Genomic DNA, 20,478 nt, shown 5'->3' with positions numbered 1-20,478 from the left:
GAGAAAGATGAGTTGCCATACGTAGGGGTTGAGGAATGCCTCGCTATTCATGAAACTGGCACGGTAGAACCCATTTCGCACATTCAACACGGCAGTGTTGTAATTGTTGGAGAGCGTGTCGACGGTCAGATTGAAGGCACGGCCATCCCAGGGCAAAGCGTGGTAGCCTGACATGATAGCGAATGATGGCGACACCAATGAAGCAATACCGAGAAGCGTGGCGGAGAGGTGCATTTTCTTATAGGATAGAAGGTGGACTGTCGTCTTGAGCGATGAGAAGCAAATTCTAGTGTGACAAGCCGCGGGGCTCGTGCTTGCATTGCAAGCAATGCGGCTGCCGCTGATTTCTTCACACACTCGGATCACCCTTGCTGCATTCGGTCAAGGAGCGGGTGTATTGCTTTGAAAGCCATGAGCTCCATCATCATCATACCGCCGCGGGATCACCGGAAAGGTGATCTCGTATGCAGTGCTGCAGCTGTGCGCGGCACTGGGTGTTGGCGGCCGACATAACCGCAAAAATTCAAATTCAAAATCCATCATCATCACAAATTATGCCGCAGATGGAGAGTTGGGATGAGATCAGCACTCCCCAGATTGAATCGCTTGCTTCGTTTACAAAGGGGCTCCAACGCGTGGGCCCTACTCGGACTGACTACCGTTCGAAGGTGTTGCCAGTGATCTATGCACAGTAGCTGCGCATTGGACCTGCCGGTGCGCGTGAAGTTACGGCGTGCTGTTCGAAGCCAATGTAGTCTTTGGTGGTGCTACCCAAGCTCTCAAGGTACTCGAAACTCCATACCAGAGCGCCGAACGATATCAGGTATGCTGCAAATTGGTTGGGTAGTATCCAACATGTAAAATGTCCCCCTTTGTCGCGTTCAACGTTCAGGACCATTAGATACAAATTTTGTATCGGGTGCTTCGGCGTCGGCGTGGAAAAGTCAGCAGATGGCGCCAACACGGTGGCGGAGTTCTACACCAGTACCGTTTCAATGTGAAAACTCAAGTGGAGGGATCCTTCCTTCCGCGATACGACTTCCACATTGGACCGATTTCCCCGATGGAAGCGGCACCACGATGAACGCGAAGCACGATATCGTCTTCTACAACGGCATTTCAGCAGAGGCCACTGCGATCGGCGCTGGCGCCCCACCGCAGCGCCCTCTGAGGGCGGCGAAATCATTCGAAGCACTGTGGCTGAGGCTCGGTCGTTCAATTTTAATAACCGTAGGTAAGTGAACTTGCTTTGGTTTGAGGGTAATCATCCGATTCATTGAATTCCAATCCGGTGGGAATACTCAAAATGCCGAATCCTGAGTTACTCGACATACTCACTGCCGCAGAAGATGGCCAACGTCATGCAGTACGGGATGTTTGCCTTATCACCTCCGTCACGGACTTGAAAGTTGCAAAATTTCGATGGGCAAAGCTGAAGATAGCGAGACGGAAACATCAATCTGGCTCCGATCCTCAGCTATCACTAGCGATAAATTGCCACTGTACCCCCCCCCCCCCCCCCCCCCAGCAAGTTGCCAAGTAGAACGGCGAACCTGTTGAAGGTACATGTATTCATATTGCATTGCGTGGTGTAGATCCTTGGTAAGTTGAGAAGATTGCTTGAGATTTTTAGTATGCATTTACAGGTTTCCACCTCGAAGTATAATTTTGCCCTGCGTCGTAAAATTTCTCATTGCGGCCCGGGGTACTGTACCCGTGCCAACTTGGCACGAACATTTTATGCGTTTGAATTCGTTCGGCAGTGTGGTTAAGATCTACAACATCAATTTGCTCTAAAGAACAAAATATATGCAGGCTCAGTAGCCACGCAGCAGCAGCGGGTAGCCGCAGTGGTGACACCACCGCCAGAGCACCTGGCTTCCAGTTGAAGCGTAGAAGTTCTACATTCGTTTGCTTACCCTCGGGCGTAAGTGGTGGCGTTCCACGAGGGATGCCTTCGCAGCCGTGCAGGGTCACTTTCCATTCTTCCATGTCGGGCCTTCCTCCATCCGACTCCGTTCGTCTCCCCTCTCACGTCTGGGACCCGCAGCCGAAACGAGTGTGGTGGTTGGGAACGAACTGAAGCACTTCCCCTGCGGAACTCGAGTGTACGCCGCATGAACAATGCCATGCGCCGGTTGGATTGGGCCGTGTGGTGTTGTAGCACGCACAAAATCGTCAAATGTGGATACTAGCACAAACCACAACAATAGCTGAGCTAGTCGGCTCTTGTTGGCCTGCGCTGAGTTGCCCCAAGCGGTTCGGCCCTTACGGGACAGAAGCGGCTCGCCTCTGCCGAAACCAAGTACCCCAAGCCAGTCAAATCACGGAAGTCAGCTGAGCTACCTGCCTCCGGGTAACGAAATCCTGTGCCCTCCACCAAAGGATGGACGACGGCGCGCGAGCGCTTTTACAGGTCGCCGGGGCAGAAGCAACCCGACTTGAAGCGTAACGGCACCCGGGCTGTCCGGCGTACCGGCTCGCCGACCTGGCGAGACTTGTTCCTTTCACGCTTGGCGAGATTTGCCCAACCCGGGCAGACTTATCTCTTGGCGCTGCCAGTCGAGTACCCTCCAAGCTATGCCTCTCGGGTACCGACGGCAGGCATAATCCGACCCTGCGCAGTGACTTACTGAGAAGTGTACACGTGTGGTGGGCCTAGAAAATCCTGCTCTGTTTGCTCTTAAGGCTCCTGGGCGCCCTTTCATGGCGCCTCCACTATTCCTAAGGTCCTGTACAAATATCAAGCGAAATGGAGTGGTTTTGATTCTCGGCCGACCCTTCACCCTCTCAGCGACGCTTCGATCTCGGCTGAGCCGGATAAGCTGTCCGGATAACTCGACGGACTCGGCGGAGCGACGCTAGGACTCGGCAGAGTGACCCCTTGGACTCGGCGGAGTGCCCCTTGCACTCGGCGGAGCTCGTATCCGGACGGTACATTGTACCCTTGGATAGCTCTGTCTTATCCGGACGGTACATGGTACCGTTAGCCGAGTCCGGCGACTGAACTCGTCTTGGTCTCGGCTGAGCTCCCTCCTGGACTCGGCTGTGGACTCCGTGCGCGTCTTCTGATCGCCGCTAGTTAGTCCTTGGTTCTTGGCACTCTCTCGACCTCGTAGCTGCGTTGCCTGGTCTTCTGGCTCACGCTAGCTCGGTACAACTCGGCTGACTGGTACTGTGTACCCACCCAGCCGAGTAGTACCGTCAGTTTCGCTTTTGGCTGTCTTGGTACCTTGTTCCACTTGGGTGCTCCACAAAACTGATGTTTCCTACACCACAGCCGCCATGGAGAACGTGCTGAATCCTCCACACGGCAGCGATGGGGCCCCGTTCAAGCTGTGTGGTGCGACCCGAGACGACTGGAATCACTATGTCCAGTCCGAGCAGCAGGCACTGGGGTCGCGCTGGATTGCGTGGTGGGACGACGGGTCTTCATTGTCGAGGTGCCGGGGGGTCTGTACGAAAAAAAGAAGTCGAATATGCGATTACCGAGGCAACTGGGACTGGTTTAACTCACTTGGCAGCTCGTGGAGCGACATATGTTGACAACCATGCGACCTTGCCGGACGACATTAATCCTCTAATAGCCCTCCTCGAGCCAGACGCAAGCTTCGGTCCTCGTCATGGCGTTGCTGGAGCAGTGCTTCCACCGGGATCTTCCTGGATAGAGTTCCACACGCTGAAAGTGGAGATTGGGGTGTCTCAAGGCTGGGGGGGGGGGCGTATACAACAACAAGGGCAAGCTGGGCAACAAGGGCAACAAGGGCAACAGGGACAAGCTGGACAACAAAGACAACAAGGGCAACAGGGACTCTAGTGGGTCTAACTTGACTCACGACTTTAGCTTACACGTTGCGCAACGTGTATGAGGAAGCGTAAGTACTTAGTAATTACTTAGGTTAATTATATTTGAATACACTAATATAATTTAACTTAGACAAGACTCCAAGTAGCTAGTTTAAGGTAAAATGAGAACTGTAATGTTTGTAAATTGATCTTCCTCTAAAGTCTGCTAAAATTGTTTATCATCTATGAAAGGGGTTGACAGCGGCTGGCTGTCAGAGCCCCGCTAATATGCATGTCTCTGATTGGTAGAAAGATGCTGCTTTCTACCAAAAGGATCTTTTGGGTATGTGTGGACCACTCACTGTGGTGGTCCACTTCAATGTATCCATTGGTGTGTCTTACACCAAGGTGAGGAAGTATCCAAAACTTTTAACAGATATTCTATCTGTTAAATTCACAAGTGGCTTGCAGCCACTTGTACGTGTAACCCCGTTACACCATCCCCCCTTAGGTTAGACGCGCGGGGTCTCCGCACGTCAATCTTCGGAATTGACCATTCGTCAATTCTCCGCGTTTGGAGAAGAAATCCGCGCTCATTCAACGATGAGCGCGCCTCAGAAGAAGTCTTCTAAGTCGGTGGGGAGTCATCTCTCCATCGACGACTACTTCGAACGCCAGAAGGCGAAGTACGGCGACGTCGTCGACTTCGACGACGACGATGAAGATATGGAGGGCGAGGAGGACTCGCCCTCACAGCGCAAGGACTCAGTGTCGAGCGAATCGCTCGACCCTCATGCCAAGAACAGTCGCCCGCGTGAAGGGGACGAATCGGACGCTTCGAGTTCGAAGCGTTCGCGTACTGAGAGTGATACCCCACTCGCTTCGGCTGGGTCTCTCAGTACTCCGCGCGCTGCTGCTGCAGCGCGTGATGTTAAAGCTCAAGGCTCTCCGCGCGCTGCGCCTGCAGCGCGCGATCCATGGATGCCGTCCGCGTCCGAGATCGCGGACCGGTATGGGAACTCGGTACCTCCGAATGAGGTGCCGCTGTACGTATGTAGCGCCATCAAAGATGACGCTGTGGCTGCCGAGCTGCACTTTGATGCGGAAACGCATCAAAGGCGCGATTACTACATCGGAATCTTTCATGAGCTCCGATGGTTTCAAAGCAAGAAGACATCTTCTCGCAGCAAAGTGCCCGAGTGGCAGGCACTTTGTCAATGTTGGAACGCCTTTGTTGAAAACTTCAACAAGAAACCGAGTGCTTACCGTGATCGGATTAAGCAAGCGCGTGATCGCTTCGAGACGTACTCGAAGCGTAGAAAGCTGGAGAAACTTCATGTTGCTGCTGAGGAGGCGAATGTGCCGTGCGCTGTGCCCGAGGGCTTTAAGTGCACGAAGTGTTTCCCAGGCGCGGTCCGCTTGAGCGACCGCGACCTGAACCGGTACACGTCGTTCCGTGTGCCCGAGAGTCTCAGAGCTCCGTGCTAAGTTCTTAGCACGTGAGGGTTCAGCGATGATCGCAGCGCTCGTGTTACTTCCGCTGCGCCAGCGCGTACTGCTCTTCGTACGCCCTCACCATTTCCGGAACGTCCTCCAGCAAGACGTTTCGCGGCTCTATGTATCTTGATGGGGAGAAATCCTTGAGGGTTCGTTTTCGGGATACTAGTCAACAATCCGCTCAACAATCCAGCGGGTTGAGTCGCGGGCGTCACGGATCAGCGGTGGCGGGGCTGATCAGTATGCGCCTCTCCACGACCGGGTGGCTGCCGTGGAGCGTCTGCAGGGCGCTGAGTTCGCCGCCCTGAAACAGGAGCTGGCGAACCAGAAGGCCCAAGTCGCGTCTATCCAGGTCGAGCTGGGGACCCAGATGAGGGTTGCTCCAGCGCGCGGACGCGCTGGAGGAGAGGTTGCTCGTCGCCGAGGCCAAGGTTTCGCTTCTGCCTCGGCTCCTGCCGAGCTTCGGGTCAGCCGAGCTAGATGGCTCGTGCTGCAGGTATGGCTTCAGCCGTCCGACGTAAAAGGTCGGATGGAGGCGCATGCTAGACGGTATGTCAAGCGTATGCGTTGCCATGCCGTGCCAACACAGTGAACGGCCCGATGAAGCGCGGAGCAAGCTTGCTCCGAAGTTCGAAACTGCATGTTTAAGCAGGTTTTGTGTAGCTAACAAGACCAATGAACTAACTTTGAATTCATTTGTGTTGCCTCTGCCCACATTGTCTGCGTTCAGCCTCTGTTGATCAACAGAAGCTGCTATTATCTTGGACAAACCGAATTACGGCTTGTCTTTTGGTGATGAAATTGATTGCATCCGAGCTGAAGTCGGAGTCTGCGCCCTGCGCAGACTCATGTGTCCATTGTTGCAGCTGACACTGTGCAAGTGTCAGCGGTTTTCTGCGGCTGCTGTGTTGCAGTCGTAGATCCTCCCCCACTTAAGGTGGGAGCCATCACTCCGAGTAAACTCGGTAGACGTGGATGCCGCATGGCATTCACGTAGAACGGTGTATGCCCGGTCGAGGCATGCACTGAGTTATTGATGGCAAACTCTGCCATCGATAAACACTCGCTCCAGTATTGGAACGAGTGAGCGTAGCTCTTCAACATATCGACGAGCACGCGATTCACGCGCTCGGTTTGACCGTCCGTCTGCGGATGATCCGCAGTCGACATGGAAAGCTGGCTCCCAAGAAGTGTAAACACTTCTTGCCACAGATGCGCTGTGAAGCGCGGGTCTCTGTCCGACACGATGTCGGTCGGCATGCCATGGTGTTTGAACACCATTTCGACGAACAGACGGGCCGTCTGCTTCGCGGTCACCTCTGCTGGCACCGCAGCAAGATGTACCATCTTGCTGAAGCGGACTACAAAGACCACAATACCGGTGTTCCCTCCGCTATCCGGGGGAAGACCAAAGATGAAGTCCAAAGACATGGACTTCCAACACTCCGACGGAGTCGGTAGTGATTGCAGTGGAGCCTGCGCGAATGGCGCAGGCTTTACGCGTTGGCATACCTCGCAAGCACGGATGTACTTGCGCACCCACTTATACTGGTGGTGCCAGTAGAAGTCGCGCGTGAGAAGGACGTATGTCTTCTCGCGTCCGAGATGTCCCGCAGTCGGGGCATCATGATACTCGTACATGATCCTGAGTCGCAGGTCATGGTCATTCGGCACGACAACGCGGTCCGCGTTGTCGTCGACTGCATTGTAAAGCAGTAGTCCGTCGTGCACCCGATATCGGTGTGCACGCGCTCGAAGGTGCTTGGGCAGCTTCTGACGGGAGTTGTCAGAAGGCGCTGTGCCATAGGCCAGCAAGAGCTTCGCGTCCGCGTCGTGCGCGTACGCGGCCTCACATCATCCAACAGAGATGATGTGGGTTTGTTTGATCGCATGACGTCAATGGCATTGACGTCAGCAGCTTCTGCGTAGTCTGGCCGACGTGATAACGCGTCGGCCACCACATTCAATCTTCCGGGTTTGTATTCGACCCGGAAGTTATACTCCGCAAAGAATGAGAGCCATCTCGCCATTCTTTGTGATATGTGTGGCGACTTCACTGCAGTGCGCAGTGATGCATGGTCGGTGTAGACCACAAATGATCTACTGCCAAGCAAATACACTCGGAACTTTGCGAGTGCATACTTCATGGCAAGGAGTTCCTTGTCATGCACCGGATAATTACGCTCAGCTGCTTTCAGGTGACGCGACTGGTAGTAGACGACACGATCCCGGCCCTTGTGATCGTGCTGCGTCAACGCACATCCGATCGCGAAGTCGGATGCGTCGCATACGACGTGAAATGGGCGATCTTGGTCAGCCACTGCCAAGATCGGCGCCTCAGTCAAGCCCCGCTTGACTGCATCGAATGCCTTTTGGCAACCGGGTGTCCAATTCCACACAGCTTCTTTCTTAAGAAGTTGTGACAGCGGGCGGATCTTGCCCGCGTAATCCTCCACGTATTTGCACAACTACGTGGCCAAGCCAAGGAACTGCCTCAGTTCCTTGACACTTGAAGGCGTTGACCATTCATTTATCACTCTGACCTTTTCCGGGTCAGGGCGAACACCATTTTTCCCTACGAGACACCCGAGGACGGGTATCTCGCTCGCCCCGAAGATACACTTCTTCAGGTTCGCGTAGAGCTTATGCTTTCGCATAAGCTCAAGTAGCTTCCGGGGATGCACCCTGTGCATCTCTACGTCGGTCTTCCCGTCCACAGCCCGGCTGTGGATGAATACATCATCGAAGTAGCTCGGTGCGAAGTCGCGCACCGAGCGCAATAAGTGCGTCACGCACCTGTTGAAAGTCGCAGGGGCGTTCTTAAGCCCCTGTGGCATCACTAGCCATTCCCAGAGCATGCCGCTTGGCGTGCTCACTGCCGTGAGAGGGATATCGCTCTCACGCATTAGGATTTGATAAAACCCATCTCGCAAGTCGAGAGCACTGTAAACGGTGCTCCCGACCATCGAATCGATGATAACATTTTTTCGCGGTATCGGCGTCTGCGCCGGTACCGTCGCATCGTTCAGCTTGTTATACGCATGAACGATGCGCCATCCGCCCTGTGGCTTTTTGACACAGAACGTCGGAGCACTGCGCGGGGACTTCGATTCCCGCACTTGTCCTGCTTTGCGACGACTTTCGAAGAAGTCGTCGATTGCTTTTACCTGCTCTCGCGGCAGTGGCCACTGCCGCGTGACACAGTACTTCGTGCCCGGCACGAGATCAATCTCGTGCTGAATGCCCTTATCCTGCGGAAGCTCCGCAGGAATCTCTTCCTGGAGTACGGCTTTGTACTCCCTCAACAATTCGTAATAGGGACTCGACTTCAGCGAGTCCCAACCTTGTTCCTCGAAGCGCTCTCGCTTCGTCTTCGCACTGAGAGTGTCTTCACTCTCAGTGGTACTTCCCATGAAGAGCTGCCTCAGCTCTTCGCTCTCGCTCTCCGTTCTTTCGCTGTTCGAAAGAGCGCAGACTTGCTCGATGCGTCCATCGTGCAAGTCGCGCGTGAAGCGCTTCCAGCTCGTGGCTGGAAGCGAAGTCAAGTCCGACGCCGACGTCGGAGGATTAGCGAGTTCCATCTCACGATACTGGATTCCAGTATCGGTGCGCGTCAAGACACTTAGCGTCTTGACATTCGCCGTCACCGCCGCAGTCTGCCCAGCAGACTGCTCTTGTTGCGTCTCGGTCCCGGACCGAGACTTGCGCAGCGTTCTCCGCTTACGTCGTCTTCTTGTTGTGCGGAGCCCGGCTCCGCACAGTTGTTCTTCTGGTCCAGGCCCGGCCGTGGACAGTTGTTCGCCGGCGGACCCTGTCCGCAGGCGCGCGGTATCAAGCCCGGCTTGACCGCATTTTCCTTCGTGCAGCCCGGCTGCACGGTAATGTGTCCCTTCGCCGGCAGACCCTGTCTGCGGGCGTGTGATATCAAGCCCGGCTTGATCGCATGGCGCTTCGTCGTGCAGCCCGGCTGCACGACAGCATGCAAATTGCGTCAGTGTCCCGGAGTTGACACGCCTTCGTCACCTCGACGTCATTCATTGGCGGAGCCCCTCATGACCGAGGGTGCGTTGGCTCCCGGAGCCGACGCGTCGTCGTCGACCTGACCGCTTCGGGTCAGGGACTGTCCCTTACACGCTTGAACGTGGGTGTTGGTTCCCGGAACCAGCACATCTTTTTCTTCCGACGTCGGCAGCATTGCCGACGTGGATCCCACTTGTGCGCGCCCTCGCGCACTTCCTGGGCACTCCGGGACAGCAGCATGAAGCGCTGTCTCGACTGGTGAGCCGCGCGCACCTGCTGGTGCGTGCGCTGCGGTAACAGGGCCATCGCTCTCTGTTCCGCTGTCGCGTCCGAAGCGCACGAGCGTGCGCTTCTTCCAGTCTATCACCGGATCATGCCGTGCAAGCCACGGCATGCCCATTACTACGTCGAACTTATCGTCCAGGTCCAGGACGATAAAGTGTTCGACAAACACTCGTTGTTTGTACGAGAAGCGCACGTTCACGACGCGCTTCTCGGTCTTCACGATGGCACCTGTTGCCAGTCGTACCTCCAGAAGACTTCGAGGTACCTTTACCTCCTCGAAGTCAAGACTCGGTAAACTCCGCAGTCGAACAAAGTCGTTCGACGCGCCCGAATCTACGAATGCTCGAAGAGAGTCGCTCGCTCTCTTCGACGTTACCTTCAAGATGACCAGGTTCGGCCTGTCAGCTTGTTTCTTGTAGTGAGAGCTGGTCTCACTGGGGGCTGCAGTCTCAGTGTCGCGTGCCCGATGTCGGCACGCGCGACTGCATTACCAGTAGGGCGCCCCGCGCCTACTGGATGTTCGCGTTTTTGTTGGTCTGCGGCAATGCCTAGCATCGCCACGACGGCCATCTCCAGGGGGCATGGGAGCTGTGCACTCCCGTGCAAAGTGACCGATCCTTCCGCAACGGAAGCATCGCACGTTACCTCCCTGCTGCTGGTAACCAGCAGTTGTTGCGTTCGAGAGGTCCATTGGCTCCGGACCTCCCGTCCTCGCTACCGGGCGCGGTTGCGGCCTCGGTACGTTTACATGGAGTTTAGCCTGCCACAGGCTAAACTCTTCTTGCATGGCAAGAGTGATTGCAGCTTCGAGAGTACTGGGGTACTCTCGGAAGAGATAGGTCTTCACAGGCCCATCTTTAAGTCCTTTCATGAACGTGACGACCTTGGTCGCCTCGTCAATCGGGTTAGTCACGATATTTGATACCAAATATCGTGCGCGCAGCGCGTAAGCATGGACGTCATGCTTACTCTGCTGAAGGTCGAGGAACTCCGCCCTCGACCGGAACTCGTTTTGCGGGGGCTCAAAAGCTTGTTTGGGCTCCTCTTTCAACACTTCGTACGTGCTGAAGCACGTAGGATCGGAGGTCGGTGTCCATACGCCCAACTCCTTGCGCGTCCGCCAAGGCAGGACATGGCGAACGCGACCTTCGACAGCGGGTCGACGATGCGTCGAGCCGCTATGGCTGTGTCGAGCTCGACAAGCCATCGGAGGAGAGGCTCGCCCTCTCTTCCCACGTAATTGCTTACGCTCAATTTTAATGATTGAGCACGCGGTGTCGTCCCCGACGACGCCGTCACTGAGGAAGCAGCATCACGCTGCTCCTTCATGATGAACCCCAAAGCAACACCATGTTGCTCCGTCGGCGATAGCGTACGCAGCATCGTGGCTATCGCCGCTTCTCCAATGACTGTTGACAGTCGTTGGAGGGCCTCCCACTCTGGGTCAGACAGGTGGGGGCAGTCAGCGCGTGCAACATGCGTTGCAGGCGTGTTGGAGCTCTCCATGGGCACCTCCGTGCTCATGTGGTTGTCGGCTCCGCGTTCGTACACCGCGTACGAACGTCAAGCAGTCGGTCGTTGGACGGACTACAAAGTGCTACCAGGTGTAGTGGGTCTAACTTGACTCACTACTTTAGCTTACACGTTGCGCGACGTGTATGAGGAAGCGTAAGTACTTCGTAATTACTTAGGTTAATTATATTTAAAAACACAAATATAAGTTAAGTAAGAAAAGGATTCCAAGTGACTTAGATTAGGTAAAATGAGAACTGTATTGTTTGTAAATTGATCTTCCTCTAAAATCTGCTAAAAACTGTTTATCATCTATGAAAGGGTTGGCAGCGGCTGGCTGTCAGAGCCCCGCTAATATGCATGTCTCTGATTGGTAGAAAGATGCTGCTTTCTACCAATAGGATCTTTTGGGTATGTGTGGACCACTCATTGTGGTGGCTCACTTCAATGTATCCGTTGGTGTGTCTTACACCAAGGTGAGGAAGTATCCAAAACTTTTAACAGATAAACTATCTGTTAAATTCACAAGTGGCTTGCAGCCACTTGTGCGTGTAACCCCGTTACAAAAGGAGTTCCGAGGTTTCTCCGAGTTTCTCCAGTAACAGGTTTGACAATTCCTGTAGGATATTCCTGGCAGTTGAATTTGCGGCGTCCGGAATTGAGTTTCGAAGCGCCTTTACGTAGCGGAACGGCTGATCTACAGACTACGCGAAAGTACTTCGGAGAGATACGGCGGAACGACCGAACTCGGCTTGGGTGTAGAGGTCGGCGAAGGAGTGACGAAAGGGATAATTCGACTGCTAGCGCTTGGGCATAAGCAGTTCACGACGGACAGCGACGGAGCAGTAGCTCTGGTCCAAACGGATCCGGTTCTCGGCTAAAGATAATGTGCAGAGGCAGATGTTATTCCTGTGACCTGTCGGCGGGATATTTCTCCTCGGACCCAAACAGCAGGTTCTGCCAATCACGTTCCTAGCCAGACCAGACTCTGGTACAGGACTCAGGCTAATCCAAACGGTAAACCGTAGGATGAGAGGTCGCAACGAAGAGCACGCAACCAGTGATGACGTTGAGCAGCGCGATCCAGCTGGGACGGTGAAGATCCGGATGGGATCGGGAACTTCGTGACACACGCTCAGTGAGCAGCTTTCCTCGTGTCGACGGTCGAAACGCGATAGCCCCTCCCGGACCAACAAGTGCTACCAGATGTAGCGACTGCCGAATCGGTGCAGAGGAAGAAGACGACTAGAGCGAAGATCCACGGAGGATAGCTCGAAGAGTCGTGAGGTGACGTCTTGGAGGAGGAGGCTTGAGAGTCTTTATGGAGACTCGAGCGGAAGTTGGTAAAATGGAAAGTGAGATTGAAATGGTTAGTTGTTTGTCGGCTATGGGCTACCTCGCGGAGGTACTCCCTTGTTACCCTATGTAATTATATGCATTTCACTATACAAGATTCTCCGTAGTCCTTGAAGTTGAATCTTGAAGGTAGGCAATGACTGTGCCTGTACGGTATCCTAGTGGTTGAAATTAGAACGAGTGACACTCGACACCTCAGCGTCTTGGCCGAGGGCCATGATGCTGGTGCGTCGTTACACGAAGAGGTTGAACTGAACGGGATCATTGAAGCCAGCAGGGAGAACAGCACCATGAGGAATCCCCAGCAAGCGCCAAGGGTCAAACTGCACGACAGTGTTGTTGTCGATGGGCGCGTGCTGCATGTCATGATTGTCAAACGGCCCGTCCACGATGGAGTCCGAGCGGTACTCACGAACGCGCGGTCCCCGGCCGATGTAAATGCAGAGAACGTATTCCACACCCGGGTATTGCCACCACGCATCGGTCTTCTCGTTTAAGGTAGCAAGACGTCTTCGCCCATGTTGTCCCTGTAACGGGGTTACACGTACAAGTGGCTGCAAGCCACTTGTGAATTTAACAGATAGAATATCTGTTAAGAGTTTTAGATACTTCCTCACCTTGGTGTAAGACACACCAACGGATACATTGAAGTGAGCCACCACAATGAGTGGTCCACACATACCCAAAAGATCCTATTGGTAGAAAGCAGCATCTTTCTACCAATCAGAGACATGCATATTAGCGGGGCTCTGACAGCCAGCCGCTGCCAACCCTTTCATAGATGATAAACAGTTTTTAGCAGATTTTAGAGGAAGATCAATTTACAAACAATACAGTTCTCATTTTACCTAATCTAAGTCACTTGGAATCCTTTTCTTACTTAACTTATATTTGTGTATTCAAATATAATTAACCTAAGTAATTACTAAGTACTTACGCTTCCTCATACACGTCGCGCAACGTGTAAGCTAAAGTAGTGAGTCAAGTTAGACCCACTACACCTGGTAGCACTTTGTAGTCCGTCCAACGACCGACTGCTTGACGTTCGTACGCGGTGTACGAACGCGGAGCCGACAACCACATGAGCACGGAGGTGCCCATGGAGAGCTCCAACACGCCTGCAACGCATGTTGCACGCGCTGACTGCCCCCACCTGTCTGACCCAGAGTGGGAGGCCCTCCAACGACTGTCAACAGTCATTGGAGAAGCGGCGATAGCCACGATGCTGCGTACGCTATCGCCGACGGAGCAACATGGTGTTGCTCTGGGCTTCATCATGAAGGAGCAGCGTGATGCTGCTTCCTCAGTGACGGCGTCGTCGGGGACGACACCGCGTGCTCAATCATTAAAATTGAGCGTAAGCAATTACGTGGGAAGAGAGGGCGAGCCTCTCCTCCGATGGCTTGTCGAGCTCGACACAGCCATAGCGGCTCGACGCATCGTCGACCCGCTGTCGAAGGTCGCGTTCGCCATGTCCTGCCTTGGCGGACGCGCAAGGAGTTGGGCGTATGGACACCGACCTCCGATCCTACGTGCTTCAGCACGTACGAAGTGTTGAAAGAAGAGCCCAAACAAGCTTTTGAGCCCCCGCAAAACGAGTTCCGGTCGAGGGCGGAGTTCCTCGACCTTCAGCAGAGTAAGCATGACGTCCATGCTTACGCGCAGCGCGCACGATATTTGGTATCAAATATCGTGACTAACCCGATTGACGAGGCGACCAAGGTCGTCACGTTCATGAAAGGACTTAAAGATGGGCCTGTGAAGACCTATCTCTTCCGAGAGTACCCCAGTACTCTCGAAGCTGCAATCACTCTTGCCATGCAAGAAGAGTTTAGCCTGTGGCAGGCTAAACTCCATGTAAACGTACCGAGGCCGCAACCGCGCCCGGTAGCGAGGACGGGAGGTCCGGAGCCAATGGACCTCTCGAACGCAACAACCGCTGGTTACCAGCAGCAGGGAGGTAACGTGCGATGCTTCCGTTGCGGAAGGATCGGTCACTTTGCACGGGAGTGCACAGCTCCCATGCCCCCTGGAGATGGCCGTCGTGGCGATGCTAGGCATTGCCGCAGACCAACAAAAAACGCGAACATCCAGTAGGCGCGGGGCGCCCTACTGGTAATGCAGTCGCGCGTGCCGACATCGGGCACGCGACACTGAGGACTGCAGCCCCCAGTGAGACCAGCTCTCACTACAAGAAACAAGCTGACAGGCCGAACCTGGTCATCTTGAAGGTAACGTCGAAGAGAGCGAGCGACTCTCTTCGAGCATTCGTAGATTCGGGCGCGTCGAACGACTTTGTTCGACTGCGGAGTTTACCGAGTCTTGACTTCGAGGAGGTAAAGGTACCTCGAAGTCTTCTGGAGGTACGACTGGCAACAGGTGCCATCGTGAAGACCGAGAAGCGCGTCGTGAACGTGCGCTTCTCGTACAAACAACGAGTGTTTGTCGAACACTTTATCGTCCTGGACCTGGACGATAAGTTCGACGTAGTAATGGGCATGCCGTGGCTTGCACGGCATGATCCGGTGATAGACTGGAAGAAGCGCACGCTCGTGCGCTTCGGACGCGACAGCGGAACAGAGAGCGATGGCCCTGTTACCGCAGCGCACGCACCAGCAGGTGCGCGCGGCTCACCAGTCGAGACAGCGCTTCATGCTGCTGTCCCGGAGTGCCCAGGAAGTGCGCGAGGGCGCGCACAGTAGGATCCACGTCGGCAATGCTGCCGACGTCGGAAGAAAAAGATGTGCTGGTTCCGGGAACCAACACCCACGTTCAAGCGTGTAAGGGACAGTCCCTGACCCGAAGCGGTCAGGTCGACGACGACGCGTCGGCTCCGGGAGCCAACGCACCCTCGGTCATGAGGGGCTCCGCCAATGAATGACGTCGAGGTGACGAAGGCGTGTCAACTCCGGGACACTGACGCAATTTGCATGCTGTCGTGCAGCCGGGCTGCACGACGAAGCGCCATGCGATCAAGCCGGGCTTGATATCACACGCCCGCAGACAGGGTCTGCCGGCGAAGGGACACATTACCGTGCAGCCGGGCTGCACGAAGGAAAATGCGGTCAAGCCGGGCTTGATATCGCGCCCGCGGACAAGGTCCGCCAGCGAACAACTGTCCACGGCCGGGCCTGGACCAGAAGAACAACTGTGCGGAGCCGGGCTCCGCACAACAAGAAGACGACGTAAGCGGAGAACGCTGCGCAAGTCTCGGTCCGGGACCGAGACGCAACAAGAGCAGTCTGCTGGGCAGACTGCGGCGGTGACGGCGAATGTCAAGACGCTAAGTGTCTTGACGCGCACCGATACTGGAATCCAGTATCGTGAGATGGAACTCGCTAATCCTCCGACGTCGGCGTCGGACTTGACTTCGCTTCCAGCCACGAGCTGGAAGCGCTTCACGCGCGACTTGCACGATGGACGCATCGAGCAAGTCTGCGCTCTTTCGAACAGCGAAAGAACGGAGAGCGAGAGCGAAGAGCTGAGGCAGCTCTTCATGGGAAGTACCACTGAGAGTGAAGACACTCTCAGTGCGAAGACGAAGCGAGAGCGCTTCGAGGAACAAGGTTGGGACTCGCTGAAGTCGAGTCCCTATTACGAATTGTTGAGGGAGTACAAAGCCGTACTCCAGGAAGAGATTCCTGCGGAGCTTCCGCAGGATAAGGGCATTCAGCACGAGATTGATCTCGTGCCGGGCACGAAGTACTGTGTCACGCGGCAGTGGCCACTGCCGCGAGAGCAGGTAAAAGCAATCGACGACTTCTTCGAAAGTCGTCGCAAAGCAGGACAAGTGCGGGAATCGAAGTCCCCGCGCAGTGCTCCGACGTTCTGTGTCAAAAAGCCACAGGGCGGATGGCGCATCGTTCATGCGTATAACAAGCTGAACGATGCGACGGTACCGGCACAGACGCCGATACCGCGAAAAAATGTTATCATCGATTCGATGGTCGGGAGCACCGTTTACAGTGCTCTCGACTTGCGAGATGGGTTTTATCAAATCCTAATGCGTGAGAGCGATATCCCTCTCACGGCAGTGAGCACGCCAAGCGGCATGCTCTGGGAATGGCTAGTGATGCCACAGGGGCTTAAGAACGCCCCTGCGACTTTCAACAGTTGCGTGACGCACTTGTTGCGCTCGGTGCGCGACTTCGCACCGAGCTACTTCGATGATGTATTCATCCACAGCCGGGCTGTGGACGGGAAGACCGACGTAGAGATGCACAGGGTGCATCCCCGGAAGCTACTTGAGCTTATGCGAAAGCATAAGCTCTACGCGAACCTGAAGAAGTGTATCTTCGGGGCGAGCGAGATACCCGTCCTCGGGTGTCTCGTAGGGAAAAATGGTGTTCGCCCTGACCCGGAAAAGGTCAGAGTGATAAATGAATGGTCAACGCCTTCAAGTGTCAAGGAACTGAGGCAGTTCCTTGGCTTGGCCACGTAGTTGTGCAAATACGTGGAGGATTACGCGGGCAAGATCCGCCCGCTGTCACAACTTCTTAAGAAAGAAGCTGTGTGGAATTGGACACCCGGTTGCCAAAAGGCATTCGATGCAGTCAAGCGGGGCTTGACTGAGGCGCCGATCTTGGCAGTGGCTGACCAAGATCGCCCATTTCACGTCGTATGCGACGCATCCGACTTCGCGATCGGATGTGCGTTGACGCAGCACGATCACAAGGGCCGGGATCGTGTCGTCTACTACCAGTCGCGTCACCTGAAAGCAGCTGAGCGTAATTATCCGGTACATGACAAGGAACTCCTTGCCATGAAGTATGCACTCGCAAAGTTCCGAGTGTATTTGCTTGGCAGTAGATCATTTGTGGTCTACACCGACCATGCATCACTGCGCACTGCAGTGAAGTCGCCACACATATCACAAAGAATGGCGAGATGGCTCTCATTCTTTGCGGAGTATAACTTCCGGGTCGAATACAAACCCGGAAGATTGAATGTGGTGGCCGACGCGTTATCACGTCGGCCAGACTACGCAGAAGCTGCTGACGTCAATGCCATTGACGTCATGCGATCAAACAAACCCACATCATCTCTGTTGGATGATGTGAGGCCGCGTACGCGCACGACGCGGACGCGAAGCTCTTGCTGGCCTATGGCACAGCGCCTTCTGACAACTCCCGTCAGAAGCTGCCCAAGCACCTTCGAGCGCGTGCACACCGATATCGGGTGCACGACGGACTGCTTCTTTATAGTGCAGTCGACGACAACGCGGATCGCGTTGTCGTGCCGAATGACCATGAGCTGTGCCTCAGGATCATGTACGAGTATCATGATGCCCCGACTGCGGGACATCTCGGACGCGAGAAGACATACGTCCTTCTCACGCGCGACTTCTACTGGCACCACCAGTATAAGTGGGTGCGCAAGTACATCCGTGCTTGCGAGGTATGCCAACGCGTAAAGCCTGCACCATTCGCGCAGGCTCCACTGCGATCACTACCGACTCCGTCGGAGTGCTGGAAGTCCATGTCTTTGGAGTTCATCTTTGGTCTTCCCCCGGACAGCGGAGGGAACACCGGTGTTGTGGTCTTTGTAGACCGTTTCAGCAAGATGGTACATCTTGCTGCGGTGCCAGCAGAGGTGACCGCGAAGCAGACGGCCCGTCTGTTCGTCGAAATGGTGTTCAAACACCATGGCATGCCGACCGACATCGTGTCGGACAGAGACCCGCGCTTCACAGCGCATCTGTGGCAAGAAGTGTTTACACTTCTTGGGAGCCAGCTTTCCATGTCGACTGCGGATCATCCGCAGACGGACGGTCAAACCGAGCGCGTGAATCGCGTGCTCGTCGATATGTTGAAGAGCTACGCTCACTCGTTCCAATACTGGAGCGAGTGCTTATCGATGGCAGAGTTTGCCATCAACAACTCAGTGCATGCCTCGACCGGGCATACACCGTTCTACGTGAATGCCATGCGGCATCCACGTCTACCGAGTTTACTCGGAGTGATGGCTCCCACCTTAAGTGGGTGAGGATCTACGACTGCAATACAGCAGCCGCAGAAAACCGCTGACACTTGCACAGTGTCAGCTGCAACAATGGACAAACCACATGAGTCTGCGCCCTGCGCAGACTCCTCCACCAACAAGGACAACGACCACGGGTCTGCGCAGGGCGCAGACACCGCAAAGAACCACGCAGAGGCCGGGCCTCTAGCGGTGAACGAGCTGAATGACTTCAGCTCGGATGCAATCAATTTCATCACCAAAAGACAAGCCGTAATTCGGTTTGTCCAAGATGCAATAGCAGCTTCTGTTGATCAACAGAAGCTGAACGCAGACAATGTGGGCAGAGGCAACACAAATGAATTCAAAGTTAGTTCATTGGTCTTGTTAGCTACACAAAACCTGCTTAAACATGCAGTTTCGAACTTCGGAGCAAGCAAGCTTGCTCCGCGCTTCATCGGGCCGTTCACTGTGTTGGCACGGCATGGCAACGCATACACGCTTGACATACCGTCTAGCATGCGCCTCCATCCGACCTTTTACGTCGGACGGCTGAAGCCATACCTGCAGCACGAGCCATCTAGCTCGGCTGACCCGAAGCCTCGGCAGGAGCCGAGGCAGAAGCGGAAACCTTGGCCTCGGCGACGAGCAACCTCTCCTCCAGCGCGTCCGCGCGCTGGAGCAACCCCTTCATCTGGGTCCCCAGCTCGACCTGGATAGCCGCGACTTGGGCCTTCTGGTTCGCCAGCTCCTGTTTCAGGGCGGCGAACTCAGCGCCCTGCAGACGCTCCACGGCAGCCACCCGGTCGTGGAGAGGCGCATACTGATCAGCCCGGGGCTGATCATACCCGGGGCGTGTTCCCACCCCCGCCACCGCTGATCCGTGACGCCCGCGACTCAACCCGCTGGATTGTTGAGCGGATTGTTGACCATAGTATCCCGAAAACGAACCCTCAAGGGGCTCGTTTTCGTATTCGTTGGAGAGGATTTCCTCCCCATCAAGATACATGGGAGCCGCGAAACGTCTTGCTGGAGGACGTTCCGGAAATGGTGAGGGCGTACGAGGAGCAGTACGCGCTGGCGCAGCGGAAGTAATACGAGCGCTGCGATCATCGCTAGCGCCCGAACCCTCACGTGCTAAGAACTTAGCACGGAGCTCTTTGAGACTCTCGGGCACACGGAACGACGTGTACCGGTTCAGGTCGCGGTCGCTCAAGCGGACCGCGCCTGGAAAGCACTTCGTGCTCTGAAAGCCCTCGGGCACAGCGCACGGCACATTCGCCTCCTCAGCAGCAACATGAAGTTGCTCCAGCTTTCCACGCTTCGAGTACGTCTCGAAGCGATCACGCGCTTGCTTAATCCGATCACGGTAAGCACTCGGTTTCTTGTTGAAGTTTTCAACAAAGGCGTTCCAACTTTGACAAAGTGCCTGCCACTCGGGCACTTTGCTGCGAGAAGATGTCTTCTTGCTTTGAAACCATCGGAGCTCATGAAAGATTCCGATGTAGTAATCGCGCCTTTGATGCGTTTCCGCATCAAAGTGCAGCTCGGCAGCCACAGCGTCATCTTTGATGGCGCTGCATACGTACAGCGGCACCTCATTCGGAGGTACCGAGTTCCCATACCGGTCCGCGATCTCAGACGCGGACGGCATCCACGGATCGCGCGCTGCAGGTGCAGCGCGCGGAGAGCCTTGAGCTTTGAAATCACGCGCTGCAACAGCAGCGCGCGGAGTACTGAGAGCCCCAGCGGAAGCGAGTGGGGTATCGCTCTCAGTACGCGAACGCTTCGAACTCGAAGCGTCCGATTCGTCCCCTTCACGCGGGCGACTGTTCTTGGCATGAGGGTCGAGCGATTCGCTCGACACTGAGTCCTTGCGCTTTGAGGGCGAGTCCTCCTCGCCCTCCATATCTTCATCGTCGTCGTCGAAGTCGACGACGTCGCCGTACTTCGCCTTCTGGCGTTCGAAGTAGTCGTCGATGGAGAGATGACTCCCCACCGACTTAGAAGACTTCTTCTGAGGCGCGCTCATCGTTGAATGAGCGCGGATTTCTTCTCCAAACG

Source organism: Phytophthora cinnamomi (genome assembly GCF_018691715.1).
Source record: "Phytophthora cinnamomi strain GKB4 chromosome Unknown Contig4, whole genome shotgun sequence".
NCBI lineage: Eukaryota > Oomycota > Peronosporomycetes > Peronosporales > Peronosporaceae > Phytophthora > Phytophthora cinnamomi.
The sequence above is the reverse complement of the archived record's forward strand: the minus strand, read 5'-3'. Positions refer to the sequence as shown.